The 16,594-nt window shown below is 47.3% G+C and overlaps 1 protein-coding gene and 1 long non-coding RNA gene across 2 annotated transcripts in view; one reads left to right on the top strand and one right to left on the bottom strand.

Annotated features, from left to right (window-relative positions):
* KATNAL1 (katanin catalytic subunit A1 like 1) overlaps window positions 1-3,544 on the bottom strand; it is a 31,870-nt gene extending 28,326 nt beyond the window's left edge. Inside the window, exon 1 of the mRNA XM_032207932.1 lies at window positions 3,481-3,544. The gene's annotated coding sequence lies outside the window, so the exon portion shown is untranslated. The remainder of the gene's footprint in view (window positions 1-3,480) is intronic.
* On the top strand, window positions 3,434-14,627 carry LOC116502168. Its single transcript, XR_004254543.1, has 3 exons — window positions 3,434-3,495; window positions 6,499-6,580; window positions 13,091-14,627. It is a non-coding gene; the product is annotated as an uncharacterized LOC116502168 (long non-coding RNA).
* The last annotated feature ends 1,967 nt before the right edge of the window (window positions 14,628-16,594 follow it).

The following is a 16,594-nucleotide window of genomic DNA, read 5'->3' as shown; positions in this document are numbered from 1 at the left end:
TACGAGGTTTTGATTTTTGGACTTACCCACCTTTCACTTGCACCCATTTCCATTGCCAGAGCCTGAGTGAAGTGGTGGCTGCTCCTCTCTTCTTACTGCTTGGAAGCTTTTCCTCGCGATTAATCTAAAGCTGCCCTTCTTAATTTAAGGCCACGCTGTTCTTCTAAGTCAGCTCTGACCAGTTCCAAACACACTCCTCTCCCTCAATCATAATTTCACCAAATACAGCCCAACAATCTTATTTTCCACCTTTCCCTTCAAGGTCAAAATTCATTAAAATAGAGGCACGGAACAGTATGGCAACAGGGCCTTACCTGGAGAGGCATCACCTGCAGCACTAACTGGAACGATGTCAGAGGAGGAGAAAACATTTTTACCACATCCCCCACCATCCCCACCAGAAGCCTGCAGAAGCGTATTTCTCTCAGACTCATATTTCTTCGTGTGCCTGATGTATTTCAACTGAGTTTTAAGGATTCAAAGATGCAATTTCAAAGAAAAAAATAAATCTTGCCTGTTTTATTAGAAAGATGGTCGCCTTCATTTTGGCACACCAAAACCAACATTTTAACCCCTCACCGTCGGATGAAGCACAAGCAAACAAAAGGGCTTGCCAAGTTCCGCAGCTGAATTATTTTTTATCTTTCTCTAGCAACTTGGCTTTGCTTAAATTTGCAGCTGTGGCTCCATGGACCTGGATGGGCACTAATAATTACTACCTCACTGCATCCCAACTTCTTTTTGGTTTATATATATATACACATACATATATGGTTCTTTTTGTTATATATATACACCTGTGGCTCAGATCCAGCGGGTCTGGATTTAAATGGTGATTCAAGAAGCCACTTAAATAAAGGTAAAAAGTCTTCTCTAAGATTTTTTTAATGTTTCTTTTTTTCCCCTTTTGCTGTGCACATCAGCAGTGGCACATACGGATACAAACACGGCGGTGGCAGCAGCAGGTAATGCCGTCAGAGCGTTCCCTCCTCCTCAGAGGTGTCGATTCGAAGAGTACCCACTGGATAAAGTGTGTGCACACCACAGCCCAGGAACCCCAGCACTGAGGGGACTGGTTTTTGTCATCAGTTGTTTGGCTTCTTTGCACTGAAACTCTGTTTTGGAATAGAGTTAATAAGGAAATGTGCGTGGGAATGGGAGGAAGAGACATGCACGTGGGTGTCAAACAACGTGTGTGTGGATTCTTCTGAGAGCTAACTTAAAATATAAAGGGGAAAAAAATCTTTAAATGAAGTAAAAACAATCACCACAAGTTAAAGGAAATCACAATTACACAACAAACCACTGAGCGAGGTGGTCAGTGCTTCAGAGAGAACATGCTATTGCACTGAACAGCGAGCATCCTGGAGAACGAAACGACCATGTGCAAAGCCTCTGAACTACAGCTTTCTGAAGAACTAGAAAGAGAAGCACCAGAGACTGCTGTGCTGCTCCTGAGACTGACTGCAAACTGTATTCTCCTCCTGAGCAACTCACATGCCGATTTCAGGCATGCCCACAGCCATATCTGCAGGTCTTCAGGTGCGCATCACCCAGACGAGGTAACAGAAGTGAAAATGGCAAACACAAGCACTGTGGGGCACTCGATGGAGCATAACTCCACACACACACAGGTTACCTTGCGAGAAGATCACCACCTTCCTTGCTGTCACAGCCCTGCTGACCCAAGCTCCTCTCTTCCCTATGGCACACCCTCCTGGGCTTCTGGCATTAGCACCACACCAAACCCAAACCAGCATCAAGCATCCACATGGTACCAACCTTCTCCAACAGGATGCAGGGCTAAGATAACCTGAAGGCTTTTATAAAGCCTGTCCAGATCTCAGCCCAGCTCAATAATCCCTCTGGCTCCTCACGGAGCCACCTGCATCTCTGCACATCACACCCATAAGCACTTCTGGCGGAGCAAACGTGCCACCAAAGACTCCCAAGATGGGTCTGTGCGGAGCCAGCTCGGGTTCAAAGCGTTTATTAGGTCAGGCTCTGAGCCAGGGAAGTTAAAAAGCTTCTGCACCTGGTGCTGGATATGGCATATCCACGTTCCCACACCGCTGTGGCTCGTCAGCCCTGCCAGCCCGCAGCCAGCTCCGCTCAGACTCAGCCCTGGTGCTGCCACATTCCTAGCGCAGCCGATCTGCAAACCAGATAAACTTTCCACGAATAATCGCAGGTTTAAAGGACTCACATGTGTTTATAACCCTGACTCATAAGGTCAGCATTCAGGCCTGGATGCTTTTCCTCCTCCTGAATTCCCGTTCTGAATGCCGGAGAATTGGCTCCTGAGGACTATGACCACATATCTTGTGGAATTCTGCTTTTTAAAAGTTCTTTTGAAGAATGTATTCCCCAAGTAGAAGAATTTTGAAGAATGCATTCTACGGATGCATGCTTTAATACATAAATATGGATGTATTTATATACATCCTGCTGTTAGAGATACAGCCTTCAAGTCATCGGATTCCTCAGCTCATCAACACCAGAATGAGCTGTTTGGCAATTATTTACCTCAAAAGCCCCAGATAAAGGCCTATTGTTATCTCCCTACCTTCCCATCACTTCTCAATCTTAAAATTGTGACTGGCTCAGGGCAGGGTCCGCTCCTTAGGAGGAGGAGGAGGAGGAGGAGGAGGAAAACACCTTCAGCTGCAATAAAACCAAGCACACACTGGCCAGAATCCCCCCTCTGAGGGGATTAATGCTGTATATACGTGTGAAGCTGCACAAAACTGGGGTAGATGCTCAATACTGATACCCAATGGGGCACCACTGCAGTGATGCTTGCATGACACAGCTCTCCAGGAACACTTTAGAAAAAAAAAAAAAACACAACAAAACACACCTCCACACAGCATGCCTGCAACAAACACGTACATTTTAAATACCCCCTCGATCGGGAGCTGCGGTTTTATTGGTTTTATTGCCCTGCCCCTCCCTCCTGCCTGTTGAGCGGGATAACGCCAAACCCATCGCCAGGGGTAACGGGGTGAGGGGCAGCAAAAACACCAAAAAACAACGGTGGGCACGACCAAAACCCGCAGTTCTAAGCACCTGAGGGCGTTAACACCCCCTCACGGACCCCTCCAGCCCCAAATTCCCCTCTTCTAACCCCAAAATCCCCTCTTCTAGCCCCAAAACCCCCTCCCCAAGCCTCCTGCCCCCCCATCCCCTCACAGGGGGCTCGCGCCCCCCCCCCCCCGCCCCTCAGAGCCCTCTCAGCGGGGGCAAAGCCGCAGCGCCCATCCCCGCGCACGCCCGCTGGGACTTGTAGTCCCCCCCCGCCTCCCCCCCCCGGCGGTCAGCGCGCGGCGGCAGCCGCGGGACTACATTTCCCAGCAGGCTCCGCGGGAAGCTGCCCCCCACCTCCCTATACAACCCCCCCCAGCTTTTTCCCTCGGCTCCGCCGCGGGGCCGAACCGCCTCGGGCGGCGCCCTGAGGGACCGCTGGGGCCCCGCCGTTACCTCGGGAGCAGCGGGGTGCGTGGCCGGGCGCCGGCGGAGCGGGGAGGGGGCGCGGCCCCTTCGGCGCGGCCACACCGGGGGGAAACGGGAGGGGAGGTGGGGGGGGGAGGATGGGCGACGGGCGGTTGCCATGGCGGCGGGGGAGGGGGCGGGGCTTCGAGCGGGGGGCGTGGCCTCGCCTCAGGGCGGGCGAGCGGGCTCGGGGAGGGAGGGGGCGGCCGCTGGCGTTCCCTGGGGCGGGGGAGGGCTGAGGGGAAATGTGCCCTTTATTCCCTATAAACCTCTTTTTGGGGGGTTTTGGGGCCAGCTGGAAGCAAATTAGGAGTCCTCCCGCTTCTTGGAGGGTGGTTGGGGGTGTTGTGGACATCCATCCCCACCACACACACACACACACGTTGAGCGCCGTTTTTATGTGGTGATGAAGGAATAAAACGTGGGGTTTGGCAGTTCTGGCACCACAGCGGTACCCGGTGAGGGCTGACCCAGGCTGTGGCGTCTGAGGGTGGACATAACCTCACATTTCTGAGCTCTGGTGCCCGTACAAACCTCTCCCTACCCACATGGCCACCAGAAAGTGCAGCTGCTCGCTGCCACGGCTCCAGGAGCATCCCACGAACCACGATCTGCCCATAGCTCCCAACGGCCACACGTGATTTCTCTGGAAAAAACGCAAATTGTTATCTTAAGGTAGCAGCGCGAGGCTGCGTCTCGCAGCAAGAGCCTCGGAAATGGGAGCTGACGCGAGCAAAAAGAGCCGGGGCTGAAAGCCCACGCTCAGGACGCCTCTTAAACAATACAGCATGTGTGGATGTGTCACTCGTGCATGTACATCTCTTGCTTCCCTCAAAATCATGTGGAGATTCTTATGCCTTTGTGGAGCATTTTAGAACTGGAGCCAAAATCGTGATGAATTCGTAACAGCTGCAACTCTGGCTTCCCCTTTTTTCCAGATTTCTTCAAACTTGCCTGCCCGTGACTCCGATTCCTGCTGTGTTTTTTTTTTTTTACATACCCAAAAGTGTAGATGCTGTGCAGACCTTACAGAGCTCAATGTTTCTGAAGGGGGAGCAGATCATACGCAGCCTGCCCCCTGTACCACCATAACACCCATTCCCACAAGGCTCCATCCCTCTGATCCCATTAGACAGCACATAAACTGCTTCGTCTGGGGAATCATATCCCTCAGCTGGTAAACTGTGACAGGGAAAAGGTTGGGTGGTTAGTCATAACCTCTCTCTTGCTTCGTTTATTTTTTTTCCCTTCAACTTTTTCTGTAATATTTCAGTCGAGTTGGGCTGCTTCCTCGGGGCACTGGGTACCCTTGCTCCCACTGACCTCCCTCTGAAAAGAAGTCGCTGAATGCCATAGCAATACCTGAGTCACTCTGGTTGGACCCCTCAGAGGGAAAATTTGTTTTGGGAGGCATTAGTTTGCACATTTAGCCAAGATCTGCTGAGTGGTTGGGACAGAAGGGAGGGAACCACATCTCCAAGCTCCCACCCCTGCGCATGAGCTGTTCTCCAGGCTCATAGGATAGCTGAGGCTGGAAGGGGCCTCAGGAGGTCGGCTGGTCCAGCCTCCTGCTCCTCCTCGTGATCGAGCTTGTAGCTATCCTGCTGCCTGGTCTTTGGTACAAGAAGTGACAAAAGGAGGGGGAAGGACTAACAGGCCATCGGGAATTCATAAATTTGTTAATAAAGTGAAAGACTGGTAACCACGAGGGTGATATTTCATAGCTTTTCCTACTGCCACGATCAGACAAACTCCAGCAGTTTTGGCTGGAGAGACCCAAGAAATATTGCTCCCCTGACCCCCTGTTCTGCCTCCTTACTGAAGGTTCCTGCCCCCACAACGGTCCCTGGAATGGAAACCACTCATGCTTCTAATCCATTTTAATACGAAATATGGCATTAAACTCATCTTTATCAGCAGTTTAAGCTAATTTGCTGGACCTTGTATCGAAACAGCTGGGACTCGTGCACGTATTTCATTTCAGCAGCTCCGCTGTCAGGCAGAGGGAAGGTACAAAATGTCTGTGCGGGGGCGACACTCCAAACCACTGCAACTTCTTCTCCTCTGAGTGTGTTTTCAGGGCTTGCATCCTTTTATTTTTCGACAGAGGCTGTCTACCTGGCAGTTCTGGGTAAGGCGTGATGGTGGTGGGTGTCAGCAGCTGTGGCTAGATGGGCTCCAGCTGTGCTGGTGGAGAAGGGCATTACTCACAGCCGGACCCCAGGGACTTTGTGTGCCCCTTTCAGCAATCTGCAAATCTGCCAGCTGAGCTGATTGCATGCCCTCTCTCTCTGATTTATGCTAGGCAGTTCAATCAGAAGCTGATATAAATTAACGTAGCTCTTTTGCTGTGAACGTTTGATTTGGTTCAAAAGTGTCTCTTAAGCTAGAGTAATTGCAGGCTCTGCCAGATAAGTTTAGAGCTATCCACGCTTAGGGTCTGTGTCAGATTAGCAAAGCTGGTTTCTAAATTGATTTGGTTATTGTTACATAAATTCTGTGTCTCACTCAGATGGCTGGTACAGGCATTTAGGACAAAGTTGCAGGGATCTTCATCTGTAACCTTCTCCCACACACAAAGTTCTGCAGGAGGAGGTTGAAAGCCCAGGAGGTATCCATGAATTATCAGCTGCCCTTTGCTGTTGTCTTCCCTTCCCCTCGCAATTATTTTTAACTAGAGTGCCAGCATTATTACGCCTTCATAATATTGTTTAATGCTCACATGCAAACATAACCCCTTACCAAAGGTCTTACAGGTTGCGTTGAGAAATGCTGTAATAAGGGGAGGTAAAAAAAAAAAATGTAGGGAAGCAATAAGGAAAAGAGGGAGCACGTAACATATTCATGGACGTTAACCTTGGGGAACCTAAGGGAAGTTGTGTACAACTCAGTAAAGGCATCAGTAGACACACTGTTAATATCAATGTATTCGTGTAGTGATTCTTCTGCCTATGTGTTTTTATTGTATATTTATCAGAAAGATGCATCCACCAATTTTTCTTCTAGGAAGGAATGTCAGAGCCTGAGCCTCCAGAATCTGTGATGGAGTGGCAACACAGAAGGATCCAGCCAACATCTTTCACACCAGGTGTGTCTCAAATGCTATGGATTGTTTGTGGGAAAGCAGTTGATTTTCAAATGAGACTTCAAATTAGCCAGAAAACGAGAGTAGACATGGATATAGTTTATTGTATTTAATAGATCAAATGTAGACACCTGCCTTGTAGACTTGTGCATCTGAATTAGCCTTCCTCTTGGTTTTCTTCATGATGGAGAAAGGTGCTTCCCTCTTTGACCAAGGTGGACTGTCTTCAATGTGTTTAATATTTTTTCGAGTGCTTATTGAAGGGCTTAGCCAGTCACCATAAATGTGGGTGTTTGCAACTGTAGATGCATAAAGTTAGCTGAGAGGAGTGCTACCTAATGTGCTCGTTGCATCGTTAGAGCCAGAGAGAGAGAAATATGTCACAAGAGTTATGACTAGGTTGATTAAAATGATGAAGAACGAGCCAGTGAAAAATTAATGGGAAATACGGGTAGGAGGAAAAAAAAAAAAAAAAATGTATGTCTTTGAGATTGGTTGAAATAAGCTCCCAGCAGGCTGGGGGGAAAAAAAAAAAAAGTAATTCTGCTTGGAGTCTTTGGACAGAAATTGAAAGAATGATCAGAAACGAGGGTACTGTGTTTCTTTTCTGTGTATACTTAATATGCAGAAGCATTTTGCATCTGCTACAGTATTACTCTTTGGAGAAGGATTAAGAAAGCAGTTTACAGAGGTCAAAAAGAGAGTAAGGCTTGGACAGAAATATCAGAGAAAGTGGAGCCAGGTGGAAAGTTGAGCCCACGAAGCTGCATGGCAGCAATTGGTACCTGAAAACCGAGGGCAGGAAATGAAAAATGCAGTCACATCACCCCAGCCCTGTGGCAGATCACCAGTGTAAGGTGGCAGAGTTGTGTCAGTTTCATCTGTGTGCGAGGGTTGACAACTAAGAAGAAACCTGTGATGCACGATTAAGCAAAAAAGTGTTTGGCAATACAATTCTTCTGTGGTAGGGTGTGGATTTTAGACTGGTTTGCTAGAGATAGACACTCTGGAGTTGCACACTGTCCCACTGCAGTGATTTTGACCTTCATTGGCCAATTTCTACCACCTTTAAGAAAAGGGTGGAAGCCTTAATGCTAACTGAGTTCATTTTGGTTTTCAGTAAGTGGCCTGGTAGAAAGCAGGGGCTCAGCTGGTGCCTCTGCCGAGCACAAGGTAGGCAGAGCTTAGCTGTTAAATATTTCATCAGGCAACAAGCTGCCCAGTCAGCGTGCATAAGGGGACTGACCGCTCCGTGCTGACTGCTGCTTGCACGGTCGTGGTGTTACGCATGACCCACAGGCAGCTGTTTTACTGAGGTGTGAGGGCTGAGGGGAAACCATCACAGAACTGTAGGATGCTGACCTTCAGGAGTTTGAACCGAGCAGTTATCGCAGTCGAGCCTGTTACCTCAGACACAGGCATAAATTTAAGTCATACTGGTATGTATTGTTCTCCTTCCCTTCTAAATATGTCTCCGACTTAAAAGTGGAGGTTTCAAATAAGGGAGCAGTTGGGCAGCTTTTTTCACACACTACTTAGATGTGCAAACCAGTAGAATAAACACAGCACGGTCTAACACGTATTAATGCTTTGTCCAGTGTTTTCCATTTCTTAGGCATTTTAGATGCAGTTCTGCACTGTGAGATTTTAGAAAACAAATTGGCTTCAACAATCCGTTCCTGTAAACACATCAATCCAGAACAGAAGATAGCTACGTCTAAAAACTGCTCTTTAAAATATCAGGAATCCTTTTCAGGATTGTCTTGAACAGTCCTGTGAATAGTGCTGTGACCAATGGCAGTGAAGGTGGTTATGTACAGGGAAAAACACACTGAAAACTTGTGTTCTGCTGTGTGCCTAAGAATCAAGAATGTGCAACTCAGGAGTGCAGGAGGTAAGCAAGCAGTGCCCGTGCATCAAAACCAACTTTTGTCATTTATCCATGACTTCTTCCTTCCATCAAGTAACGTGTAAAAAGTTCTGAGCGGATAGGAGCAACGTCCTGAATGGCAAAATGTAATTACCAAAATGTAATTAGCCAAAATTCTCCATGAAAACTTTTAAAAATTGCTTAAGGAGAACAGAAACGTGAATAAGATGTGCTGGTGATCACTTCAATAATCGCTTTGTCCCTTTCTGGTCCGCTGATATGATTACTGTAGGGAACATGGCGTGGTTTCCATGTGAACGACTTAATCTGGTTTGTATTTTGAGAGTAAAACTGGGAATCTTTTTTTAACTTCAAAATTTGGACTGCATGTGGAAGATGTGCGTTTCTTAACTTTGTTCGTTTATCTAACAAATGAGAAACGTTACAGTGTCAGTGGAGGGTCAGTGGCACACAGACAGCGTCTTGTAACAGAACAGACGTGGTTATCAGAGCTTTGGTTAAACATATTTCAAATTATTATAACATCCCATTCACATTCTCGGGGGAAATATTCACTGCATACGTTTAAACATCTAACTTACATGCCTAAATTAGGAGGCTTGTCTCCCTAGATGCCTTGCATAGCTGAAGGAGTGAGAGAGGCTCCTCCGGGGAGCAATTCAGACTATGTTAGCGAGGCTTCTGCTCTGAATTATCATCTGGAGGAGCCTCTTCAACTCTGAATGCTGTTCTGTGCTATTCTTTGCATCTTTGCCTTGGCAACAAAACCAAGTTAGCTGATCTCCACCCCTCAACACTTGTTCTTGCTTTTGCTTATCACTCTGTTGCCCATGCTGCTACAGCTGTTTGTGCGGTGGCACTGCCGGATGGGCGGGTGAAATCAGCTGGATTGAAAGGCACCCTGAGAAAGAATCACAGAATATCACAAAATCACAGAATTTCTAGGTTGGAAGAGACCTCTAGAAGTCGCTGCTTTTCACCCAGACCACAGCTCGGACCTGGTGCGTTATATGATCCTGTGAACAGCTAAACCTACACATCCGAGGCAGCGAGGAGCTTTGGCAAGAGGCAGGAATTAATCGAACTCTTGGACCTGTTTGCCAAGTGTCCTACCAAGAAAAAGATCTATGCAACTTCAGGATTTTAGTAAAGGAGACTAAATCCTTTATCAAAGCATGCGTGTTTGTGTATGTGATTTTTATGCCATCAGTATTTCACAAATATCCCGGAGGTTTGTTGTAGATTGCATCGCTGCAAGAAGGAGAGAATCTGACCTTATGTCTCTGTTATTCTTGTAAAAATGGCCATCACTTACAAACAAAATAGCTTACGGGGTTTACAAATGTACCATGAAAAGGTCTGCCGAACTAAAACTTCATTTTCTGATTATCAAATCCCTTCCAGTTCAGAGGGATTTACTGCCAGTGATGACCACCACTGGGACACTTCTGCAGTCTCCAGCGGTTAAGATATTTAGCGTTGTTAGAGAATTAACTGTCATGTTTGAAAGCAGCGTGCTTTTAAAGCAATTAGGAATGCTGGCCACAAACCCAATGAGCTGAGAGAATGGTTAATGGCTTGTAATGGTTAATAATTTTACATGGTATCTGGGGCACCGCTTTTTAAAAGTTGTGTAGCCATCAAGACAGGCTTCTTAATAACCTGTGAAGAGATTGGTTAGTTACATATTTATCTATCACATTCCACATACGTTTACCTACGACGTGACCTGGCTAATTGCTTCTTCTAGCTGAAGCCTCACCTCCTTCTGGTCCTTCTCCACATGAGACTGAAGACATTCCTCAAGAATCACTGGCTCACGCCCAGCTGCTTAGCACTACTGCAGTGCCCTTTCCACGACACAAATCCCTCTACCCTGGAGCTTGTGGCATCCTCCTAGCCCTGGAGCAGAATTATTGTTTTAATGTGTTTTTCAGCTTACATTGTGATATGTCAGGGCTGTGCAACAACCTATCAGTGATGTTGTTATAGCTTGAAATGAAATGTATGTATTATGTGCACTGGGATACAAATAAGTGTCTGGGTAGAGGGTTTGCTGAGCCTGCCAGAATGGCGTTGGACAACACCGTGGATCTGAGGGAGCCAAATAAAAAGTTTGTGGCCTTATTTGTGCTTGGGAGTAATCCCAAGAGCAAACTACCTGAGATCCATGCCTTATCCTGAAGACACGAGATGTACCTCGATGGATTCCCAAGGAGAACACGAACAGGTAAGTAGGAAGCTCAGACTCGTTCCCTCTAACTGCACTGTAGACACAGTGTAAATGTCTAAGTGCCCAATTTAGTCTCCTGAAGGAATGGGTACAATACAACTACACAGGTTCAGACAGATTAACTGAGTGCACGTGGTAAGTGTAAACAGATTTGGGGAACAGAAGCGGTTAATGCCATATATCACAAGCACCTGAACGGTTCATACATGCTGCTGAATTAAAGCTGCTTGCATCCCCGGTTAATAGCTCTACCTGCAACTCAACAGAGCTTTGGCTGGCTCTTGGATCTAAAAATAAAGTTCTCCTTACTGAGACACCGTGTAATTGAGTGATATTCGCCGTAGGAAGGGAGCGTAGAAGTGGAGTAGGTTATATTTAATTGCCGTGTGGAAGCCTCTCATACACTGCGTAGGAAACTTTTATTGTGTTCTTGATTGCACCATATGGCATCCAAGTGTAATGTGATAAAATTACTAATACAGGACAATAAATAACGCCGTGGTTATGTGTGCCGGGTGCCACCCCATCCATGCAAAACAAGTAATTATAGCTGGAGTGAAAAATGGAGGTGTGAGTGTTGTATCTAGGAATACATTAGAAGTGACAGAGTTTGCTATTAAGGGTGGGAGTTTGTCTCATCTGACTCCATGGATTCAAGAAGTAGGTGTCCACGCGAAGCCAGTCATCTGCAACTGCGTCTGTGATCAGCGGAGAGGAACAGGCACTTCGGAAGATAAACGGCCCCTCCGGTCTTAGACAAATATTTTCAGAGGAATGGATCTCAAAACCTCGCACAAACGGAGAAGCTTCAGCAGTATCTTCCCGAGTGAAACAGAGAATACATCCAGGAAAGCCTGGTCACACACGGTAACCTTTCTCAAACAAATCACCGAGCCTATTCTCCGCTCCAGTGGACAGTCATCAACAGCAAAACTTTGGGTAACGTTTATTTACATTTTTTTACACATCCCAGCAATGAAAATTTCACCATTTCTCTGGGCAGTCTCTAGTAATGCTTTATCTTCCTTAATCCTGGACAATTCTCTAATATTTAATGTAAATGTCTTTAACTGCAGCTTAACTTCATTGCTTGTGGACACAGGCAGCAGTCTCCTTCGTTCTTCTTTGTGACTGCTTTCTGCAAATTTGGAGATTATTATTCCTACTTCCCTCCAGTTTCCTCTACTTTTGGTATCGTTTGTATCGTGACACCGAAATGAAGCGCTGTTGTGATACGAGCAGGATTTACGCGCAGTTAAGCCTCCCAGATAAAGCATAAGTGGAGTTAAGGTCTGGAGACAGGGCTGGGGGAGGAGGAAGAGGAGGAAGGTCTTTCTCCATCCCAGCCTCCTCTCTTGTGGCCGATTTGACCTGATCCTGGGCTGTTCCTGTTCCTGTCCACCCCCCTGTAATGGATGTAGTGAGACAAGGTGACGCTGGGGCCCCGGAGCCTCCTCCTCGTTCCGCATTACTTGAATTTAGGAAGTAAACCAAACCAACACCTCCTCTCACCTGCCCTTCCCGGCCCCCAGCAATCTCCGTGATGCAGAAACTCCACGAGAGCGCTGATATTTCCTGGTATGCTCACGATTGCAATACCATTGTGCTGTTAGTCTGTCCCTCAGCGCTAAGACTGAGCAATCCCAGGTCACTCTGTCCTTCCTGATACATCAGGGGGAGGAGAGGATTAAGAATTTGGTTGTTTCTGTCCCTCTTTTCTGGCCTCTGACTGGTTCACCACTTTCGAAGGCACAATGGCCACACTAAACAGTGCAAATATTGGGGCTTGTTAGGCTGTTTTTACAAGCATAATGTAATTTTTGTGTCTTATCTTCCTTTCCCCCCCCCCCCCCCTTGTTGTTTTCACTGAGTTTCTATGCTTTCTAATTTTAAACAGCAATCCAGCCATTTTATTTGTGTGTACTGAGCATAAGGATGTTGCAAGTTACCTCTAATACAGCACGAATCTCAGGGCTATACGGTACACCACAGAAATATCCTCAACACGTTAATTTGAAACATATTTTTCTTTAGATTAGTTCATAAAGAGGGAGGAAGGAAGATGTTTAGCTCCAGACAGAATTTGCAATAGAAATTGGTTATTTCTGTACAGCATCTTTCCTTTGAAATATCACTAAATGATTTCCAGAGAGAGGAAGAATGTAATTTAATGATCCCTTGCACAGCTCTAACACCTTTCAGCAGAGCATCTCAAAGCACTTCAGGCAAGCCTGAAAGCTTGTCTCCTTTTCCCCAGCTATATCAGTTGGCCTAATAAAAGATATTTTCTCTTCCTACACACCTTGTATTGTTTAGCACTCAAAGTATTATCGTGCTTGTTTTACAGATAACTAAAAAGAGACCCCAAATCCGTGTTGTTTGATTTCAGGCAATGAAGCCGAGACGAGCTCTGTGGGGTCCCATTTTCGGCGAGGCTCCAGGACCTGCAGAATGCGCCTTCTCCCATGGCAGTCAGGCGTGTGGAGCGAAGCCTTCGTCCCCCTGATATTGGTGGCAAGCTTCTCCTGGATCTGAATTAGGTTGAAATCACCGTGGAGGGATCTGGCTGCCTGTTATGCATGTACATGTACTTGGTGCTGACAAAACGAGCCACGTGAGAGCCCTTGAATCAGCTTGTCCTGACCTGGATGCGTGCTCTCCTCGCTGGTGAGAGACCCAGGTTCCAGCTGTGCTGCCCAGACTGCTGCAAAGACTTCTCTTGTCCCCTCTGTCTTTGTCCTTTTCTGAGTAAAGGCCAGCCTAACCTTGTGGAGCACACGGAGAGATCCCTTCCAGCTTCATTTTTTGCCTAGTTAAGGCTGTGGGTTTGGGTCTACAGCACCCAGTGCACCTAAAGCCGAGTGTTGTCTTGGGAAATTGCAGTCTGAGAGAATAATCTTTCTGCTGAAATGTCCTTGGAGTATGCGCTATCGTTAGAAGCTACATCCTACAACAGAAACACTTTAAAATACAGATTTAAAAAAGGACACAAAGGGAGAAAATGCCTCTGTGTGCAGTGTACAGCTGTCATCTTTTGCTATCAAGGATGGCTGAATACAGTGCTAGTGAGGAAAAGGGGATTCGTTCATTCTCTCTCCCCACATTGTCCGCTTGCCCCTTGCTGCAGGAGTCTCCTCAAGCCTGATGGAGCTGTGGCCACCCAGTCTTAGTATGTTCTTGATGATTTTCTTGCTGGATGTTCAGGGAATGCCCCGGCTGTTGTGCTAGCCTGAGAAAAGAAAGCTCTTGCTCATCTGGCATTTGTTAGCCGCAGCTGTCTTTCCCTCTTTCACAGCATTTCAGGTTATGGATAAGCCAGAGGAAAAGCAAAGGGAGTTTTTTTCATGGCACCAGTTTCAATTTGGAGCTGGAGAGCACCAAACAGCTGAGGTCTGAGGGTGACTGCTGGTCTCACAGAAACACTCTCCTGTCTTTTGGGCTGAATTAAACATCGGTCTCCCTATTACATCTGGTGTTACAAGCTGCCTGCAGATCTTTCTATCTGCTCGTTCCCTCGTCCTGCTGGAAAACAATACGTGGGAGTTTCTTTCCATACCAGATCTTTGCGGGTTACTTGCTAGTAAACTAATTTTACATGACTCAGATTTAAATAATAAAAAGGCTTAACTCCAGTCTGAGCAGAGTTTATTGTCCACAACTGTAGCCTAGAGACAAACCCCAGCACCTTTGGGACTCGGCTGAGGCAGCAATTAGGCAGCATTTTATTGTGATGCAGTGAGTGCGCAGAAGATGAAGCTGGACTACTCTCAAGAGCTTAGAAACAAAATTGGCTTCCTGGAGAGAGAACATAAGAAATCTGGCAACCTAAAAATATTTAAAGAGCTTAGGGTTCCCAGGGGAGAATTTCAAGCTATTGAAGTGGAAAAGACTGAGCATTTGCTAAGATTGGAAAAAAAAAAAAAAAAGGGGGGGGGGGGAGAGAAGGGGCTACATGAAAAACGACAAAGTGTACAGATTTTTTTTTTTACTGTAGCATGTTTCAAAGGGGAAAATATAATAAACCTGAAATCAATCAGTAGCACAGACTTCAATGCAGCCTTCCAAATCAAACGGCCTTGGTTTGAAAACCAGAGTCGAAGTGGGATTTTTTTTCCTTTTTTATTTTTTTTTTTCTCTTTTCAGTTCAGAATTACGAGTGATCGAGGCCAAGGAAACATTAAATGAGGTGAAAGGTCTGGGCTACAGGGCATCTTGAGCAAGCCTAATGAAGTCACGGTTGCTTCAGTGGCCGCGCTCCCCAAGGGTTTGGCTGTGTCACCACTCCGTGCCTCCACGCCAGGCACCCTGCTCCTGGCAGCAGCCCCACAGCGTGCAGCATCCCCGTGTCAAAACACAGAGGTGTGAAAGGGGAGTTATCTCACCCAGCACTCCCAGCAGACCTTTACCTGTGGGCTGGTCGTACCCGACTGCCTTTGCTGGCAGCAGAGAGCAGCGGGAGCTTGCGAGGCGTGATTTAGCCCAACTGAGGGTGAATTCCTAATGCCTGCTAAAAATGCCAATTTCTTTGTGACTTTGCGAGTTGACGGGGTCAACTCGCAAGCGGACACCCCCAAGTTAAATATCTCCGTTTGATCCACGAGCTCTGCCCACACAGCTCCCATTCCTCTGGTGCAGGAGGTTTCTCTGCTGGCTTTGGGCTCCCCCTTTGCGTTGCGTTGGCTTTGACAGAGCTCCCCTGGTAGGCAAAAGCAGTCCACGTTTCTTCACTAGTCCCATAAGGAGAACCTTGTAAAGTGTGCCTTGTAAAGCCATCCTGCTCCTGCTTATTGCGAAATTGCCCAGAATCCATCCCTTTTTGTTTGCCAGAAAGGAGGCACCTCCGGTAAACCATCACCAGCAGGGAAAAGGACGGCGTTATCCCCTCCGAAGCCTGCCAGCAGAGCATGCCAGCTGCACTCAGCGAGCAGAAAGCAGGCTGCTGGCTGGTGGTGTGCAAATGGAGCAGCAAACACGGCGCTCCCCAGGGACGCAGACACCGTGGGAGCAGCTCTGGAGGAGCAGAGGACATGCGTATCGCGGCGCCTGCGTGAGGCTGGGCTTCTGCTATTCCCTGCTGCGAGGCCAGATACGTTTTTTAAGGCATTTCCTGCTGCAGCATCGTCTGCTCGCAGTGTGAGCCACGCTTCCTAGGTTGGGTTTCCTGCCCCGTCGGTGCTGAGGAGCCACACACACCGCACGGCTCCCCGTGGTGCTGAAGAGGGGACGGGGCCGAGGAGCTGCTCCAATACACCCATTGCTGACTTCTCCAGGTAACCCGCTTCACCCTCCAGATCCTGCTCCTTGCCAAAGTCACCTGGAGGAGAGGCAGTGTTCGGGTTCGGTGGGATGTGGAAACGCTCAGCACGGGCTGTGAAGGGAGATGGGAATACCTTAAACGTGTTTTCTCGCTGACAGCAGCAACCTGCAGCCCCAGAGCCAGGGCCTCACACCAGGAAGAGCCACCTGCCCTACAGCACCCCATTTCTTATGGCAACAGACCTTAGCTTCTTGGCCTTAAAGATCTGGACCATATTACACTAAGTGTTATGTGTTGATGCAGAAAGGTCCCAGAGTCTTCCGTGAGTTCTGCTTGCGGCCATAAATTTGGTGCTCTCACATTAACCCAAATTTGAGATTTAGAAACAAGCAGGCTCTTTGGAAAGTGATGTGTTTTTTTTGTTGTTTATTTATTTATTAATTTATATAAATTATTTTCCTTTATTCTATGCTTATGTAATAAATAGTTCAGCCAAATCAGGGTTTATTTTTTGGTGACCTGACTGGGGACCAGCTGTGCAGAGTGTCAGGTCAGCAAGGGTTTGTTTAGGGCCCTTTAGTAGCGCTTCATACTCCTGTTGAGATGTGCTTTGACCATTTCAAACCATCCTACAAA

This window comes from Aythya fuligula, chromosome 1 (genome assembly GCF_009819795.1).
Source record: "Aythya fuligula isolate bAytFul2 chromosome 1, bAytFul2.pri, whole genome shotgun sequence".
Classification (NCBI taxonomy): domain Eukaryota; kingdom Metazoa; phylum Chordata; class Aves; order Anseriformes; family Anatidae; genus Aythya; species Aythya fuligula.
Note: the sequence above shows the minus strand (reverse complement) of the source record. Positions and strands in the feature narration are given on the sequence as shown.